Source organism: Dromiciops gliroides, chromosome 2 (genome assembly GCF_019393635.1).
Source record: "Dromiciops gliroides isolate mDroGli1 chromosome 2, mDroGli1.pri, whole genome shotgun sequence".
NCBI classification, from domain to species: Eukaryota; Metazoa; Chordata; class Mammalia; order Microbiotheria; family Microbiotheriidae; genus Dromiciops; species Dromiciops gliroides.
In genome coordinates, this window is record NC_057862.1 from 352,245,195 (window position 1) to 352,264,565 (window position 19,371).

Below are 19,371 nucleotides of genomic sequence, written 5' to 3' on the forward strand. Positions count from 1 at the left end.
CTTACTAGCTGTGTGACCCTGAGCAAGTCACTTAACCCCAATTGCTTCACCAAAAAAAAAAAATGGGTATACATAACCTTTCACTGTTGCCAAATTTTTCACAACCACCACATTCACTTATGTGACCCCATGTGGGGTTGTGACCCACACGGTAAGAAGCTAGTTCTAGGGGTTGTGAACTATCATGTGCTACAGAGCACAGGTTGGAAAATTGTGAGGCTGAGGGCTATATAAACCTAGGAAGCAGAGTTAAAGATATACATTTCTGCAGTTGAGGTTTTGAGTGTGAGACTGAGGGCTACTAGGCAGTATATTCTAAACTTCACCGGGAAAGGTGGAATCTCCTTCTACCTCCTTTTTGTATACATGTTATTTGTATATAGAGAATATTTGTGTGAAGAGTTGTTAGGGCCTGCATGCTAAAAAACTATTTGGTAGATTGCCATTCTTTTAATCTAGAATTTCTCTAAAGAAAGCATTTCATATGTAAATCTGATTTACTTGCATCCTTCTTTTCAACTAGATAATCTGCATGTGAGAGACAGAGATAGAGAGACAGAAAGGGGGAGAGAGAGACACAGACAGAGACAGAGAGTGTCAGAGAGACAGAGCAGAGAGAGACAGGGAGACAGAGCTGACAGAGACAGAATAAGAGAAGTTTATTTGGGGGAATATATCACAATACAGCACTGTCAAGGTGAAGATATATGGATAGCATCAGTCCCTTTTAATTCTGGAGGAGAAAGGGGAGAAAAGTAGACAGAGATAATCAGAATTCTGGGCCTCTTAATGCAGACAGAGTAGAAAAGAGAATGTAGACAAAAATACTTAGGATGCTTAGTAAATTGATAGGTGATAGCTCTGAAACTAAAGGAATTCTACCTTCTATCTATCTTATTCATAATTCATATATTCAGAATGTCCCTGGGGTCTGCTTACTCTCCACTGGTAAGTTTGAAAAAAAGCAAAAAAAAACTATAGTGGGGTGCAGCTAGGTGGCGCAGTGGATAAAGCACCAGCCCTGAATTCAGGAGGACCTGAATTCAAATCCAGCTTCAGACACTTGACACTTACTAGCTGTGTGACCCTGGGCAAGTCACTTAACCCTCATTTCCCACAAAAAAAAAAAAAAAAAGAGTACAGTGGCTCCCTTGCTCTCCTGAATGTAAAATTTACTAAGCCTTAACCAGGAGAACATATTTGGATTAGTTTGTAATTCTAGGCAGATAAGAAATAGCCTTTGAATTCAGCCTGTCAATTCTCTTGCCTGCCAAGAGGTTCCCCACCCCAGGTCATGATGATGGCTTTGTAGGCTTCTGGTCTCCAGGATGATCCCAACATTCAGTTTTATTTGGCTCTACAGGCATTTCACTTATAATGCAACAATCTATATTAAAGGAGTGTTATGGGCCCCGGTTACCCCAGAAGTTGTCTAGGGAGGTCAAAGAACTTTTTCCCTTGAGATAAAGGGAGCTTCTTCTTGAGCTCAACCAAAGGACAGACACACCCAAAGAGATAGGCAGCACCAGATCAAACTGAGTAAACTTGAGGACCACCACCCTGCATTCCAGTCCTCCTCACCACCTGGATGCTAGGCATGGCTGCACCAGAAAAGGACACAGAAACCTCCCACCAGCAGACTGCTTGGACCCACCAGGATGGAGTTAACACCCATCACCAGATTGCCCATGACCGACCCATCATCAAACTACCCCAACCCACCTTCAGACTACTTCCAACCAATCACCCAATAAGGAACATTTTACCCATGCCATCTTAGCCCTATAAAAGGGCACTCCCAAGGCTAGTCAGAGAGGAAAGTGTTTTTTAAAACTTCCTCCTGGCCAGTTTCTCTTGTATCCCAATAAACCTGTTCTTTTATTCCTAAATAGGACTTGAGCTAGAATGTAATTCTTTACAGAGGAATCCTAAGGACCCACGTGTTTTTCCCTGATATCAGGAGTATATCCATCATATAAAAATCCAAAATGTTATTTTATATTTCTGTATGCGACTTATGTTTGCTTTGCCATTCATGATGTCATTATTTATCTTACGTATTATGTCCTTGTCAATTTTAATTCCTCAATATCTCTTGACTCCATCCTTTTCTCTCTATTCATACAATATTTATAGTCCAGACCTTCTTGACTAAACTATTGAAATGAACTCTTAGGGGCAGCTAGGTAGTACAGTGGGTAGAGCACCTACCCTAGAGTCAGGAGGACCTGAGTTCAAATCCAGCCTCAGACCCTTGACACTTACTAGCTGTGTGACTCTGGGCAAGTCATTTAACACCAATTGCCTCACAAAAAAAAGAAAAACAAAAAAACCCCAAACAAACAAAAAAAAGAAATGAACTCTTAATTGTTCTTCCTGAATACAGTTTTCTTCTCCACACATCCATCCTTCACACATATGTCAAATTGACACATAAAAATTAGAGTATAAATAGATTACTTACGTGTGCAAGAAGCTTCAATGGTTCCCCACTGCCTATAAAATAAAATACATATTTTTTGTATTTAAATCACTTACATTTTGACTCCAGCCCATCTTTCCAAACTGATTTTATTTTATTACCCCTCATGCAACTTTATACACCCAGCCAAACTTTTAAATTTTCATATACAACATTTCATCTCTTGCCTCTATTTCGTTGCATAAGCTTTCCTTCCTCATCTCAACCTCTTGGAATGCCTATCCATCTTCAAGTGTCAGGTTAGGAGTTATTTCCTTTAAAGGCCTTCCATAATTTCCCAATTTATTAGTGACTTCCTTAACTCACTTCCTTAAAAATTCTTCACTCTGTACTTTAAAGAATCATAAAATCAGATAACTTTTTTTCTGAAGCATGATTTGTTTCTTTTTTTATTATAAAAGTATTTGATTATTTTCCAGTTACATGTAGAGATAGTTTTCAACATTAGCTTTATAAGATTTCTAGTTTCAATTTTTTCTCCCTCCCTCCCCTCCCTCCACCCCTCCCCAAGACAGCAAGCAACCTAATATAGGTGATATATGTAAAACAACATTAAACATATTTCTGCAATAGTAATATTATAAGAGAAGAATCAAAGCAGAAAGGAAAAACCTCAAAAAAGAAAAATAGCACCAAAACCAAAAGAAATAGTATGGTTCAATCTGCATCCATATTCTACAGTTCTTTTTTTTTTCTGGATTTGGAGAGACTTTTCCATCATGAGTCCTTTGGAACTATCTTGTACCATTGTATTGCTGAGAAGGATCAAGTCTATCACAGTTGATCAACACACAATGATCTTGATACTGTGTACAATGTTCTCCTGGTTCTGCTCATCTCACTCAACATCGGTTCATGCAAGTCCTTCCAGGTTTCTCTGAAATCCACCTGCTCATCATTTCTTACAGCACAATAGAATTCCATTACATTCATATACCACAACTTGTTCAGCCATTCCCCAATTGATGGGTAGCCCCTCAATTTCCAATTCCTTGCCACCACAAAAAGAGCAGCTATGAATATTTTTGTACATGTGGGTCCTTTTCCCTTTTTTATGATCTCTTTGGAAAAAAGACCCAATAGTGGTAATGTGGGGTCAAAGGGTATGCACAGCTTTATAGCCTTTTGGGCATAGTTCCAAATTGCTCTCCAGAATAGTTGGATCAGTTCACAGCCTTTATTAGAAGTGCTGGCTATAAAAATTGTTTTTCAGCTTTCTGCCTCCCTTCTAAATTTGGATGCATTGCTTCTGTTTGTACAAAACCTTTTTAATTTAATATAATCAAAACCATCCATTTTGCATTTCATAATATTCTCTATTTCTTGTTTGGTCATAAACTCTTCTCCCTTCCAGAGATCTGAAAGGTAAACTATTCCTTCCTCTCCTAATTTACTTATGGTATCACCTTTTATGTGTAAATCATGTACCCTTTTTTTTGGCAGGGTAATGAGGGTTAAGCGAATTACCCAAGGTCACACAGCTAGTAAGTGTCAAGTGTCAAGGATGAATTTGAACTCAGGTCCTCCTGAATCCAAGACCAGTACTTTATCCACTGGGCCACCTAGCTGCCCTAAATCATGTACCCATTTTGACCTTATTTTAGTATAAGGTGTAAGATGTTGGTCTATGCCTTGTTTCTGCCATACCATCTTCCAGTTTTACCAACAGTTTTTGTCAAATACTGAGTTCATATCCCAGAAGCTGGAGTCTTTGGGTTTGCCAAACAATACATTACTAAAGTAATTTACTACTGTGTCTCCTGTGCCTATCCTATTCCATTGATCCTCCACTCTATTTCTTAGCCAGTACCAGATAGTTTTGATGACTGCCTATTTATAGTAGAGCTTCAGATTTGGTACATCCTTGAACTTTTGTATTTCCAGATGAATTTTGTTATTATTTTTTCTAGCTCTATAAAATAATTTTTATGTAGTCTCATTGGTTTGGCACTGAATAGATTAATTTAGGTAGAATTGTCATTTTTATTATATTAGCTTGGCTTATCCATGAGCAGTTGATATTTTTCCAATTATTTAGATCTCATTTGATTTGTGTGAAAAGTGTTTTGTAATTGTGTTCATAGAGTTCCTGGGTTTGTCTTGGCAAGTAGACTCCCAAGTATTTTCTGTTATCCACTGTTACTTTAAATGGAATTTCTCTTTCTATCTCTTGCTGCTGGATTTTGTTAGCCATGTATAGAAATGCTGATGATTTATGTGGATTTATTTTATATCCTGCTACGTTGCTAAAGTTCTTAATTGTTTCAAGTAATTTTTGAGTTGATTCTCTAGGATTCTCTAAGTATACCATCATATCATCTGCAAAGAGTTATAGTTTTGTTTCCTCCTTGCCTATTCTAATGCCTTTAATTCCTTTTTCTTCTCTGATTGCTAAAGCTAACATTTCTAGTACAATATTGAATAATAGAGGTGATAATGGACATCCCTGTTTCACCCTTGATCTTATTGGGACGGCCTCTAATTTACCTCCATTACATACAATGCTTATGGATGGTTTTACGTAGATACTGCTTATTATTTTTAGGAAAGCTCCACCTATTCCTAAGCTCTCTAGTGTTTTTATTAGGAATGGGTGCTATATTTTGTCAAAAGCTTTCTCTGCATCTATTGAGATAATCATATGATTTTGGTTAGTTTTCTTATTGATGTGGTTGATTATGTTAATAGTTTTCCTAATGTTGAACCACCCCTTCATTCCTGGTATAAATCCCACCTGGTCATAGTGTATTATCCTAGTGATCACTTGCTGTAATCTCCTTGCTAATATCTTATTTAAGATTTTGGCATTGATATTCATTAGAGAAATTGGTCTATAATTTTCTTTCTCTGTTTTTTCTTTGCCTGGTTTTGGTATCAACACTATATTTGTGCCATAAAAGGAATTTGGTAGAACTCCTTCTTCACCTATTTTTCCAAATAATTTGCATAATATTGTAATTAATTTTTCTTTAAATGTTTGGTAGAATTCACCTGTAAACCCATCTGGCCATGGCTAGGGAGTTCATTAATAGCTTGTTCAATTTCCTTTTCTAATATGAGCTTATTTAAGGCTTTTATTTCCTCTTCAGTTAACCTGGGCAGTTTGTATTTTTGTAAATATTTATCCATTTCATTTAGATTGTCAAATTTATTGGCATACCATTGGACAAAATAGTTCCTAATTATTGCTTTAATTTCTACTTTATTCCTGGTAAAACCATCCCTTTCATTTTTTATATAGGTAACTTGGTTTTCCTCTTTCTTTTTTTAAATAAAATTAACCAATGGTTTATTTTATTGGCTTTTTCATAAAACCAGCTCTTAATTTTATTGATTAATTCTATAGTTTTCTTACTTTCAATTTTATTAATTTCTCCTTTAATTTTCAGGATTTCTAATTTAGTATTTAATTGGGGATTTCTAATTTGTTCTTTTTCTAGCTTTTTAAGTTGCACGCCCAATTCATTGATCTCTTTCCTTTTTTTGTTCATGTGAGCAGTTAGAGATATAAGATTTCCCCTAAGAACTGCTTTGGCTGCATCCCATAGATTTTGGTATGTTATCTCATTATTGTCATTATCTTGGATAAAGTTATTGATTGTTTCTATGATTTGTTGTTTGACCCACTCATTCTTTAGAATGAAATTATTTAGTTTCCAATTGATTTTCAGTCTAACTTTCCATGGCTGTTTATTACATGTAAGTTTTATTGCATCATGATCTGAGAAGGATGCCTTTACTATTTCTGCCTTTCTACATTTGAGTACATTTGGGCCCTAATAAATGTTCAATTTTTAAAAATGTGCCATGTACTGCTGAGAAAGAGGTATATTCCATTCTATCTACATTCAATTTTCTCCAGACATCTATCATGTCTAACTTTTCTAGTACTCTATTCACATCTTTCACTTCTTTCTTATTTATTTTATGGATAGATTTATCTAATTCTGAGATGGAAAGATTCAAATCCCCCACTAGTATTGTCTATTTCCTTTTGTAACTCATTTAACTTCACCTTTAAGAATTTAGATGCTATACCACTTGGAGCATACATGTTTAATATTGATATTACTTCATTATCTATAGTACTTTTTAGCAAGATGTAGTTTTCTTCCTTATCTCTTTTAATTAGATATATTTTTGCCTTTGATTTGTATGAGATAAGGGTTGCTACCCCTGCTTTTTTGAATTTAGCTGAAGCATAATATATTTTGCTCCAGCCTTTTACCTTTACTCTGTGTGTATTTCTCTGCTTCAAATGTGTTTCCTGTAAACAGCATATTGTAGGATTCTGGTTTTTAATCCACTCTGCAATTCATTTCTGTTTTATGGCAGAGTACATCCCATTCACATTCATAGTTATTATTACTAACTGTCTATTCCCCTCCATTCTATTTACCCTCTTTGTACTTTTCCCCCCTTCTTTCACCCTATTCCTCCTCACCAACATTATGCTTCTTACCTGCCTCCAGCAATCTTCCCTCCCTATTTATCACCCTCCCCTTTTCTCCCTTGCTTCTGCTGTCCTTTCTATCAGTCCCCCTTTTTCCCCTTACACTTTATTTTTTTTGTTTTTTTTTAGTGAGGCAATTGGGGTTAAGTGACTTGCCTAGGGTCACACAGCTAGTAAGTGTTAAGTGTCTGAGGCCGGATTTGAACTCAGGTCCTCCTGACTTCAGGGCCGGTGCTCTATCCACTGCGCCATCTAGCTGCCCCCCCTTACACTTTTATTTCCCTAAAGAATAAGCTAAGTTTCTTTGTCCAAATGAACGTATATGTTATTGCCTCTTTCAATCAAATCTAATGAGAGTGGGTTTGAAACAATGTTCACCCCTCCCTTCTTTCCCTCTATTGTAATAGATTTTTTGTACCTCTTCATATGATGTAATTCACTCCATTCCACCTCCCCTTTCTTTTTCCCCATAAACTCCCTTTTAACCCCTTAATTTTCTTTATATCACATCAAAGACAATTTATATTTATACCCTCTGTATATAATCCTTCAGTCTGCCCAAATACATATATAATTCTCAAGAGTTATAAGTATTATTTTCCCCTGTAGGGATGCAAAACAATTTAACCTTATTGAGTTCCTTTTTTCCCCCTATTTGCCTTTTTAAACTTCTCTTGAGTCTTGTATGTTAAGATCAAATTTTCTATTCATTTCTGGTCTCTTCATCAGGAAACCTTGAACATCCCCAATTTCATCAAATGTTCTTCTTTTCCATGAAAGAGAATGCTCAGTTTTTCTGGGTAATAGATTCTTGGCTGCAATCCAAGCTCCTTTGTCTTCTGGAATATTGTATTCCAAGCCTTGTGAACCTTTAATTTTGAAGCTCCCAGGTCCTGAGAAATCCTGAATGTGGTTCCATGATATTTAAATTGCTTCTTTCTGGCTGCTTGGAGTATTTTCACCTTCACCTGATAATTCTGGAATTTGGCTACAATATTCCTTGGAGTTTTCCTTTTGGGGTCTCTCTCAGGAGGTGATTAGTGAATTCTTTCAATGACAATTTTATCCTCTGATTCTATAATATCAAGACAGTTCTCCTTAATAATTTCCTGGAATATGGTGTCTAGACTCAAATGATCTCTCCTGGATCTGTTTTCCAGGTCAGTTGTTTTTCCAATGAGGTATTTCTTTTTCTTCTATTTTTCCATTCTTTTGATTCTGCTTGACTGATTCTTGGTGTCTCATGGATTCATTATCTTCCAACTGTCCAATTTCAGGGTTTAATTATAAATATATAAATTTGAATTTGGGCAGCTAGGTGGTGCAGTGGAAAGAGTACTGGGCTTAGAGTCAGGAAGATTCAGCTTCCTAAGTTCAAATCTGTCTTCAGACACTTATTAGCTGTGTCACCCTGGGCAAATAACAACACCATTTGCCTCAGTCCCTTATGTGTAAAATGAGCTAAAGGAGGAAATAGAAAATCATCCCAGTATCTTAAAAAAAAACAACAAATGGGGTCACAAAGAGTTGGACATATTTGTAAAAATGATTGAACAAGCAAGCCTGAATTCAGTTTCAGGCCATACTCATGAACATGTTATTAAAGAGATGGGTCACAAACATTTAGAAATGGAAAACATAATTACTAAGAGTGGGCATGATTCATTCAGAATAAGTCATGTCATATTAATCCCATTTCCCTTTTTTGACAAGGTTACCATACGAGTTGATCAGAAGAAAATTTAATAGAGCAAAACCAGTTTTCATCAAAGTATCCTTGTAGAGATGACAAGGTACAGGTTCCATATCAGTCTAAAGGAAAGACTTTAGTGTAACAGCTGATGTATGTATCATTGGTGGTATAATGGTTGACATTTTTTCAATGACTTGTATGAAGGTGCAAATGGCATGTTCATGAGATTTACATATGACACAAATCTGGGAAGGATAAATAACACTTTGGATGATTCAGTCAGGACCACAAAAGATTTTTACAGTCTATTATAAGGATGGATAAATCTAATAACATGAAATTCTGTGGGAGTTCATGTTAAGGTATATATTTTGATTTTTAAAAAATGAATTGTGTAACTATAGGACTGAACAAGAATGACTTGATAAAAAGTGTGAAAAAGTCCAAAGGTTTTAGTACTGCATTCCAAATATAAATAATGTGACAAGATAGTCCTGAAAGCCAAAGAAATTGAATGAATAGAATAATGGTATCACAAAAGAATATAATATCAGGCATACTATCTTCTTCTCTGATCAGATCCCATATAACTTCTTATATTAGCTTTTAAGAGCATCATTGATAAATAGGTCTGGGTTCAGTGGAAGGCAGCCAGAATGATAAGAGTACTGAAAGGTGTGGTTTATGAGGGTTGGTTGGAAGGTGTATGTTTAATCTGAAGAAAATACTTAGCAGATGCATCATAATTTTATTCAAATATTTGAAGACCAGTTGTGTAGAGGAGTGTTTCAACTTGTTCTTTTGGTTTCAGGTGGTAGAATTAAAAATAATGGGTGGAAGTTGTAGAGAGAAAGATTTCAGCTCAATATAAGGAAAAATTTCCTAGAAATTAAAAATATCCCATAGTGAAATGGGCCATCTAGGAAATGTATGATTTCCTTGTCACTAAAAGGTCTTTAAGGAGAAGCTCATGATAGAAGTATTCTTACTCAGCTGTCTTTAGTATTGAAATGAATATAAAACTGATGGCAAGATGCTTCCTAGGTGTTTATAGTGTGTGGGCTGGAATTAGTCAGGCTTCTCCACAGAACTCTAGAGCAGCAATGACTAGAATCTTGAACTCATAACTAGCCCAATGTGCATATAGGAACCAGCTGTGGCCCCTCAAAATGGTACTGTTGTATCAATGGGTATGTACAGTTTTATAGCCATTTGGGCATAGTTAGAAATTGCTCTTGGGGTGGGGGGAGGGGTTAGCCAAGATGGTGGAGGAAAGGCATTAAACACACAGAGCTCCTGACACAATTACCCCCAAAACAGCCATAAAACAAGCCCTGGAATGGTAAAAACAACAAAAAGATGGGCTGAGATTTTTTTCTATATTAAAGGGGGCCATACTAGGCTGAGAGCACAGTTCAACCTCATGATCGCACCAACACAGACCCCAGACATGCTGTGAAAGAGGAACTTACCCGCAAACCTCCAAATCAGCTGCAGCACCACTGTTTTTTGGAACTAATCTTACAGTCGGGGGAGAGGTCTGAACAGCTGACCATGGGGGAAAGTGCAGGGGTGTCTGTGGGACCTAAGGAGGAATTCAGCTATCGCACCCCAGCAAGGAACCAGGAAGAAATTCTGAGCAGCGGGAGGCCCAGGTGGGAGAGGGGTTCAGGTGCTTTGAAGCTAAGATCCACCACAGCACACAAAGTGCTGCTGACTGGTTAATTAGCAAGGCCGGGCAAGAGAAAAACCTGCCCTCCCTCAAACCAAAACACCTGGTACCCTCTGAAGCTTGGGACAGTGTAGCTTGGAAATAGGGTCCCACTATAAGAGGGAGTTAAAAGTCAAGTAAAAACTGGCAAGATGAGCAAGCAAAGAAAGTGGAGAACAATAGAAAGTTTCTTTAGTAACAAGGAAGATTTAGGTGCACCCTCAGAGAGATGAGCAACCTCAGGGTCCCTACATCCAAAGCTTCCAAGAAAAATATAAATTAATCTCAGGTGATGGAAACACTCAAATGGGTTTTAAAGAGAAAGTAGGAGAGATAGAAGGAAGATTTAGAGAGAGGGAGGAAAGAATGGAAAGGGAAATGAGAGCAATGCAGCTTGAAAAGCCAAATGGAAAAGGAGATAAAAAGGCTATCTGAAGAAAATTATTGCCTAAGAACTAGGATTGAACAAATAGAACCTAGTGACTTTATGAGAAACCAAGACAGAGTAAAGCAAATCTAAATGAAAAAAAAAGTAGAGGGTAATATGAAATATCTCCTTGGAAAAACAGCTGACCTGGAAAATAAATCCAGGAGAGATAATTTGAAAATCATTGGACTACCTGAAAACCATTACCAAAATAAGAATTTAGACAGCATCTTCCAAGAGATTGTCAGGGAAAATTGTCCTGATATTCTAGAAGCAGAAGGCAAAATAGAAATTGAAAGAATTCACTAATCACCTCCTGAAAGAGATCCCAAAAGGAAAACTTCCAGGAATATTATAGCCAAATTCCAGAGCTCCCAGGTTAAGGAGAAAATATTGCAAGCTGCTAGAAAGAAACAATTCCAATACTGTGGAGCTACAATGAAGATAAAACAAGATCTAGCAGCATCTATATTAAAGGACTGAAGGGCATGGACTATAATATTCCAGAGGGCAAAGGAACTGGGACTACAGCCAAGAATCACGTACCCAGCAAAACTGTGTATAATCTTTCATAATCTTTCAGAGGAAAAAATGGGACTTCAATGAAAAAGAGGACTTTCAGGCATTTGTGATGAAAAGACCTGAACTGAATAGAAAATTTGACTTTCAAATACAAGACCCTGGAGAAGCATAAAATGGTAAACAGGAAAAAGAAATCATGAGGGATATTAAAATATTAAACTGTTTACATTCCTCCATGGGAAGATAATACTTGGAACTCATAAGAACTATCTCAGTAAGGATTACACAGAGGACACAGGTGTGAACTGAATATGAAAGGATAATATCTGTAAAGCATTTATTTTTTGTTTATCCTTGTTCTTTGTGGGACAAATAGGGTGGGGTGTCTTATGTCTGGGGCCAGATATGGGCTCAGGGCCTCCTGGGTCCAGGGATGGTGCTTTGTCCACTGTGCCACCTAGCTAGCCCATGATGACAACTTTAAAATATGGTTGAGAGGTAGGAGGAATAGACTGGGGAGGGGAAGGGGAGTGGTGTACTGGGGAGAAGTAGTTCACATGAAGGAAATAAGAAAAAAGCTTATGGAGGGGAAGATAGGGAAAGGAGTGGGGGAATGAGTGAACCTTACTATCATCAGAAATGGCTCAAAGAGGGAATAACATACATACTCAAGTAGGTATAGTAATATATTTTTGCTCCAAGGAAAAGTGGGAGGGGAGGGAGATAAGTGGGGTTGGGAGAGAAGGAGGGAAGGAAGGAAGGGCATATTGGGGTAAGGAGCAGTAAAAAAGCAAAACACTTTTGAAGAAGGTGAAGATACTCAGCATAACTGCACAAATATGACATATTGAATTGCTGAATTGAGGAGGGAGGGAGGAAGAAAAATTTAGAACACAGAATTAGCTTAAAGATCTTAATCTCACCAGAGTGGGCTCAAGGAGGGAATAACCTTAATACCCACTTGGAAGGAGTAATCTATTTAACCCTGCAGGAAAGTGGGAGGGGGAGAGGATAAAGAGGGAAGGGTGAATGAAGGGAGGGTAGAGCGGGGTAGGGGGGAGTCAGTAGCAAAACCCTTTTGAGGAGGAATAAGGCAAAATAAGATAGAAAATAGAGTAAATATCATTGGAAGGGAATAGGATGAAGGGAAAGAGTTATGATGATTGACGACAATGGCAAAATGTATGGTACCCACTCTACTGGGCTATTGTGAAGAAAATTCTTTGTCAAGTTTAAGGTACTGTCAAAAAGTTATGATGAACAGGATGCTATCAGAAAAGCCTGGAAAGACCTACATGAACTGAAGCAGAGTGATATGTACTGTATACAAAATAACAGCAATAGTGTAAGATGATCTGCTGGGAAGCACATGGTTATTTTGAACAAGGCAATGATCCAATATAACTTTGAAGGACCTTTGAAAATTGCAACCCATCTACAGAGAAATAACTGATGGTATCTTAAAACAGTTTGAAACACATTAAAATTTTTTTCTTTGAAAATTCCTTAATCTGAAGTTTTGTTTTTTAACTTTTTTTCTCTCACCTAATGTGGGGATATTTTCCATGACTACTCATATATAACATATTGAATTGTTTGAGTTCTTGGGGGTGCGGGGTGGGAAGAGAGGGAGGAAGAGAAGTCGGAACACAAAGTTTTAAAAAATTGATGTCAAAATTTGTTTTTACATATATTTTGGAAAATAAAATTCTAAACAGAAAAAAAAAATAAATTACTCTTCAGAATGGTAGGATCAGTTCACAACTCCACTAACTGTGTATTAGTGTTCTAGTTTCCCCACATCCCCTCCAACATCCAAAATTTTCCCTTTTTTGTCATATTAGCCAATCTAATAGATATGAGATAGTACTTCAGAGTTACTTTAATTTGTATTTCTCTGATCAATAGTGATTTAGAGCATTTTTCATATGGCCATATATAGCTTTCCAAAGGAGAGGCAGAGCCAGTACAGTTTGGCAACAGTGCCACCACAGGAGTTGCCAGAGGGATGTGATGTCCAACATCCAACTGCCTAAGGGACTACGATGCCTGATTTTTCTTCGGGGTTAACTGCCGAAGCCTTTCCCATATATGCGTATAACCACAAGGCAGCAGAGGTTTAAAATCAGGGTTCCTTCCCCTAAGCAAGTTGCCTGCCAAGGCTGATGAGCCCCACCTGCCCAAAGTGACTGGTTTTAAGGTGCCAGTGACTCACCTTCCCACCTTCTCCTGTTAGTGGAAACAGTTCCGCCATGAGAAGGCCAGGAGTTGGGCTTCAGTTGTCAGAGGCTATTTGAGAAGCATGCCATTGGAGCATTTTGTAGAGAGTGGGAGCTTATCCCCACTCCCACCCAGGCATTGGATCCACCAATGTCACAGAGAGGGAAAACCTGCTGCATGGGCATCAGCTTGTTTTCCATATTGATCTGCCCAGGCCAGCACCCTGGAGAGGACACTCCAGCTACTCCTCATGGGGTAGATGCAACATGGGATGTGGCAGTTACCAGTTATAAGTCACTTGCCCGACTGAGGTAGGGCTTGATGCCAGGGACTGCATTCAATGGTGGGAGGAATGATCGAGTGCCACTGGACAGCTACCGCCCGCCTTAAGCTGGGCAAACCCCAGCCAATAAGGTGTTGTCCCATCACAGTTCATCTTCCTCACTGGGTGCATGGGGATTAAGGTTACGGCCTGGACAGGTGAACTGAAGCATTGGCACCAGCAAACAATAAAGTTAATTCACATTCCAAGCCACCTGCCCTAAAGTTGGGCAGTTAGAATGTCTGGACTATGATGACTGGACGCTCAAATGACCTACAAGCAGTCAGAGACTTTTAGAAAACAGCAGTGATAAGCAACGAACTACAGAGACTAAATGTTGACATTGCAGCTTTGCAGGAAATGCGAATTGCAGACTCTGGACGTCTGAAGGAAAAGGATTAAACATTCTTCTGGAATGGCAAAACTTGGGCAGAACCACAGGAACATGGTGTGGGTTTTTCTGTGAAAAACATGTTGCTTAAAATTATTAAATTGATCAGCGATGGTACTGAGAAACTGCTCACACTTCGTCTGAACACAATCGAAGGCCCCGTGAACCTTATCAGTGTAGGTGCTCCGACATTAACAGCTTCACAACAGACCAAAGATGAGTTCTACGATAAGCTGAAAGCAATGCTAGGAGCTATCCTCAGATATGAATTCATCATTCTTCTTGGTGATTTTAATGCAAGAGTTGGCTCTGACCATGTGTCCTGGCCAACATGCCTCGGGCCATATGGCACTGGAAAGATTAATGAAAATGGGCAAAGACTGTTAGAATTTTGCGCTCACCATGATTTGTGTGTATCCGACTCATTTTATAAGTCCAAGCCATAGCACAAAGTATCATGGAGACATCCCAGATCACAACATTGACACCAATTGGACTTCATAATAACCAGGTGGTCTGCTCTCAAGTGCATTCTTAATATGTGGTCATACCACAGTGCTGACTGTGACACTGGTCAATCGTTAGTTTGTTGTAAAGTGCGGCTCCGGCCCAAAATGTTGCATCACCTTAAACCACCAGGGCGTATTGACACTAGCAAAACCATGAATCTCAGCAAGGTGGATCAATTTTTGAGATCATTCAAGAATGTATTGATCATGTCTTCTCCTGCTACATCAGCTGCTGAAAAATGGAAACAGATACATGAGAGTGTCCACAGACTTGCTCTTGATGTCTTTAGAAAGAGGACCAGCAAAACGAATGACTGGTTTGAAGCCAAGTGCAGTGAAATGAATCCCGTCGTTGAGTCCAAGCACAGCGCACTCACTGAATACAAATCTTCCCCGAATGAAAGTGCTTTTCAGAAACTACGTGCCGCAAGAAGAAATGCTCAGCGAACCGTGAGACAGTGTGCAAACGAATATTGGGTTGAGCTTAGTGAGGGAATACAGGTTGCTGCTGACACAGGAAACATCAGAAGAATGTACGAAGGCATCAAGAAAGCTTGTGGACCCACTCAGAGCAAGACAGCACCCCTCAAGTCCAGTACTGGAGAGTACATTACGGACAGAGTTAAGCAAATGGAAAGATGGGTAGAACACTTTTCTGAGTTGTACAGCGTTAGAAATTTTATCACAGAATCAGCTTTAAACATCATGGAGTCCTTCCCTGTACTACAGGAGTTGGACAATGTATGCACACTTGAGGAACTTGAGAATGCAATTAGCTCCCTAAGATGTGGAAGAGCTCCTGGTGCAGATGGTATCACAGCTTAATTGATCAAATGCTCTAAAAACGTTCTCTTAAAACCCCTGCATGAGTTGTTGTACCTGTGTTGGAAAGAAGGTGAAGTGCCACAGGATATGCTTGATGCCCATATAGTTACTCTTTATAAGAACAGTGGAGACAGGAGTGACTGTAACAACTACAGAGGAATTTCACTTCTCAGCGTCATTGGGAAGATGTTTGCCAAGGTCATCTTGCTTTGACTGCGTAAACTTGCCGACTGTGTTTAACCCAATCGCAATGTGGCTTTCGAGCAGGGAAGTCAACTATTGATATGATTTTCTCGCTTTGCCAACTGCAAGAAAAGTGCAGAGAACAAAGAAAACCCCTCTTTATTGCCTTCATAGACCTGACCAAAGCGTTTGATACGTCTAACAGAGGTCTTTTCGAAATTTTCTCGAGAATTGGTTGCCCTCCTAAACTCCATAGCCTGATTCGCTTTTTTCATTGCAACATGCAGGGTATCATACAGTTTGAAGGCAACACCTCTGAAGCATTCAACATAAACAGTGGAGTCAAGCAAGGATGCGTGCTTGCTCCCACGCTGTTTGGAATTTTCTTCTCCATGCTGTTACATCATGCCGGATGCCCCCAGCTTCTCTACAGATATGTGTGCAAGCGAGACTTGAGGGCTCTGGGAATAGACACCGGCAGCTGGGAGGAGATGGCCAAGGACCGCACCCGATGGAGTTCAGTACTCAGAAGCAGCTTGTGCGCAGCTGAGATGGTCCTCCAAGCTCTGGAGGAAGAAAAACAAATGAGATGCAGGAACCGACAGGCAACAGAGAGCGCAGTTTTCCGATGTCCTCGTTGCTCCCGTATGGGACTGCAAAACCACGCTGTGGCCTGTGGCTCTTCAAGGCTCTGATCCATGGTCATCCATGACTGGTGGAAGTCTCATGTATATATAGCTTTGATTTTTTTGTCTGAAAACTGACTGTACATATCCTTTGACTATTTATCAATTAGGGAATGACATGTTTTTATAAATGTGACTCAGTTCTCCCTGTGGATATATTAATGCATCCAGTGATTATATTAGGTGTTATGGTTTTCGTGTAACACTGATGACTCATATGGAGTTCCTTAAAGCTCTAAATTCTATGGTCCTATGCATACAAAAATTGCAATCATTATTGCATTAAATTTTTGTCAGAATAGCTAGACAGGGCAATTATCAGGGCCTCTTTCTGGCTAATTGTTACTGAGAAAGGAGCTGTCAGAGGGGTATTCAGTCTACATTGGGATCAAGAAGAGATTACAATATGATTCAGTGAAATAAGTCCTTATTAAATGTTTATTATGTGTAGGGACTTGTATGCTGTCCTATACAAAATTTAAAACAAAAAATGCACTCAGGGAGTTTATATTCTTCTGAGAGAAAATCAGACACCTGAAGGAAGCAAGCAGAAGATCTTAGACTGGGAATGAGCTAGATTCCAAGGTCTGGGCAAAGATGTCTGTGGGGGTTGGGAAGCACTGAAAGAGGAGATTCATCTCCTTTCCTGAGCAAATCCAGGTACATGACCTCTGACCTGTACAGAACTGATGTCCTCTTGGTGTTCTCATTGAACCTACACTGATGTGTTTAAAGCTACCCATAGAACTATGTTTAGGTCCTTGTGGCTCACTGTGGGGTAGTTAGAGAAGATAAGGGGAAGGCTCTGTTACAGGGAGAACAGTCACAAGGAACCACAGAATTCATATTGTCCTTTGATTTGTCCCCAGTTTGCTGAGGCAAGGTTTGTACCATATCACCAAAGATTTGAATCTTGTTACCTTCTCACCCTCAAGGACTAGGAAACTATGTACCAGAGAGGAAGACCCCCTCAATGCCCTGGAATCCCAGCATTTGTTTCCTTGTGTGTTTTCCAGTGAAGGAAATTTTCTGGGTAAGCTCAACATTTCAGTCATCTGAAGTGCAGAAAGCCAGTTAGTTTTCAGTTTGATAGAAAATGGCTCCAATTTTTTTTTTAATCTGATTTCATTATTTTCTCATAGAGAAGATTTTTAGTAGTTGTCATGCTATGACAGGATTTCTGACATTCCCAAATATGGAATTAATGTATGTGTAGGGGAGATGGATTCTTCTTCCTTGCATTAGATCCCCATCCAACATCATTATACTTCACAGTCTTCTACCCAGTGGATGGAACTTATTCTTGTGCTCTTTGCTGTACCATGCTGTCTATTCCCAGGGGCTGGGGCTGGGCCTGGAGCTGGGGCAGGGAGTATGGATGACTTTTGCTTGTGATGTGAGGACAAAGGCTGCACATTAGAGGGAATGGTGGAATGCACAAGTGAGCCCATGACTGCTTATCTCTGTAGCACCCCTAATATCTATTCAACTGAAATTTCTACAAGCATAGTAATTCCTAATGTAGTACCTGAGTAGACCACCTGGTGTGAATCCATAAAGTATAAGGGGATGTTCCTCAGAGGGGGCATGTTCATTAACTTCCTGGGCTGGTTCAGTCACCCCAACCCACCTTCACACTGTCATCTTGAGGGTCCTAGTGAAAGACTACCACCACACAGCTACAATTCAAACTCTATGAAGGATCTAAAGATAACCTTATTGTGAAGGGAAGTGGAAAACACTGTTCTTACTTATTACAGGAGATTCTCAGCCCCCACTAGTGTGATTTCTAATGACAAATAATCAGTTATATAATTATACAATTATATAATCATTAACATGAACATAACCACTTTACTTAATAAGTTCAAATCAATAATAACCAATATATCATCGGCATTACAATATAAAACAAAAGCAGGAAAAATCAGTACAGCAGAGTTCAGACATAAACCTGGGTCACACTTTTCCACCAATGCACATAGTATCTAGAGGGGTACTGCAGGGGAGTTGACATGTCCTTACAAAAATATGGCAATAAAACATGTAAGTGGGCAGACTGAGGGCACCTCTGAACTATAGGTCTTAATATCTTTGATAATTTCATGAACAATCTCTTTCACACAAAACCATTTCTTTGCTAATTGCTCCCCTTCCAGTCTTTTTATTTTTTTACTAAAAGTGGATTTTTATATGTAATTTAAAAATGTGTTACATGTATAATTTGACAACACTTGCATTCAGTAGGAAAAAAGTGAGCTTAATCTATTATTATGGTTTAGAAAATTATACTTAGAAGGCATGTTTCCTTTGCCAAGCATTAGCACTCTAGCTGAACTCCCCTTTACACCCCCTCTCCTCCTTTTGTGCTGTTATATTAAAAAAGTTCCAAATTCTCTCTCTCTCTGTCTCTCTCTCTTCCACCAATTGAAAAGGCAAGAAATGATACCTACTTTACATATGAAGTAAAGCGAAACATTTTCTGTTAGCTATGTTTTTAAAAGGAAAAAAAAATACAAGAAAAACAAAGAAGGGAAAAATATGCTGAAAATTGTATTCTGAGTCCCTCAGCTCTCTATTTGGAGGTGCATAAGCATTTTCATTAAGAGTACTTTTGGAGCTGTTGTGGATCATTGTATTGATCAGAGTAGCTGTCTTTCCCAGTTGATTGTCTTTAAAATATTTTGTTACTTTGTTCATTCTCCTTTGGTTCTTCTCACTTTATTTTGCACATCTTCCCAAATTTTTCTGAAACTATTCCCTTCATTCTTTCTTTTTTATTTTTATTTATTTATTTATTTTTGCGAGGCAATGAGGGTTAAGTGACTTGCCTAGGGTCACACAGCTAGTAAGTATCAAGTGTCTGAGGCCATATCTGAACTCAGGTCCTCCTGAATCCAGGGCCAGGGCTCTATCCACTGTACCACCTAGCTGCCCCCATCATTTC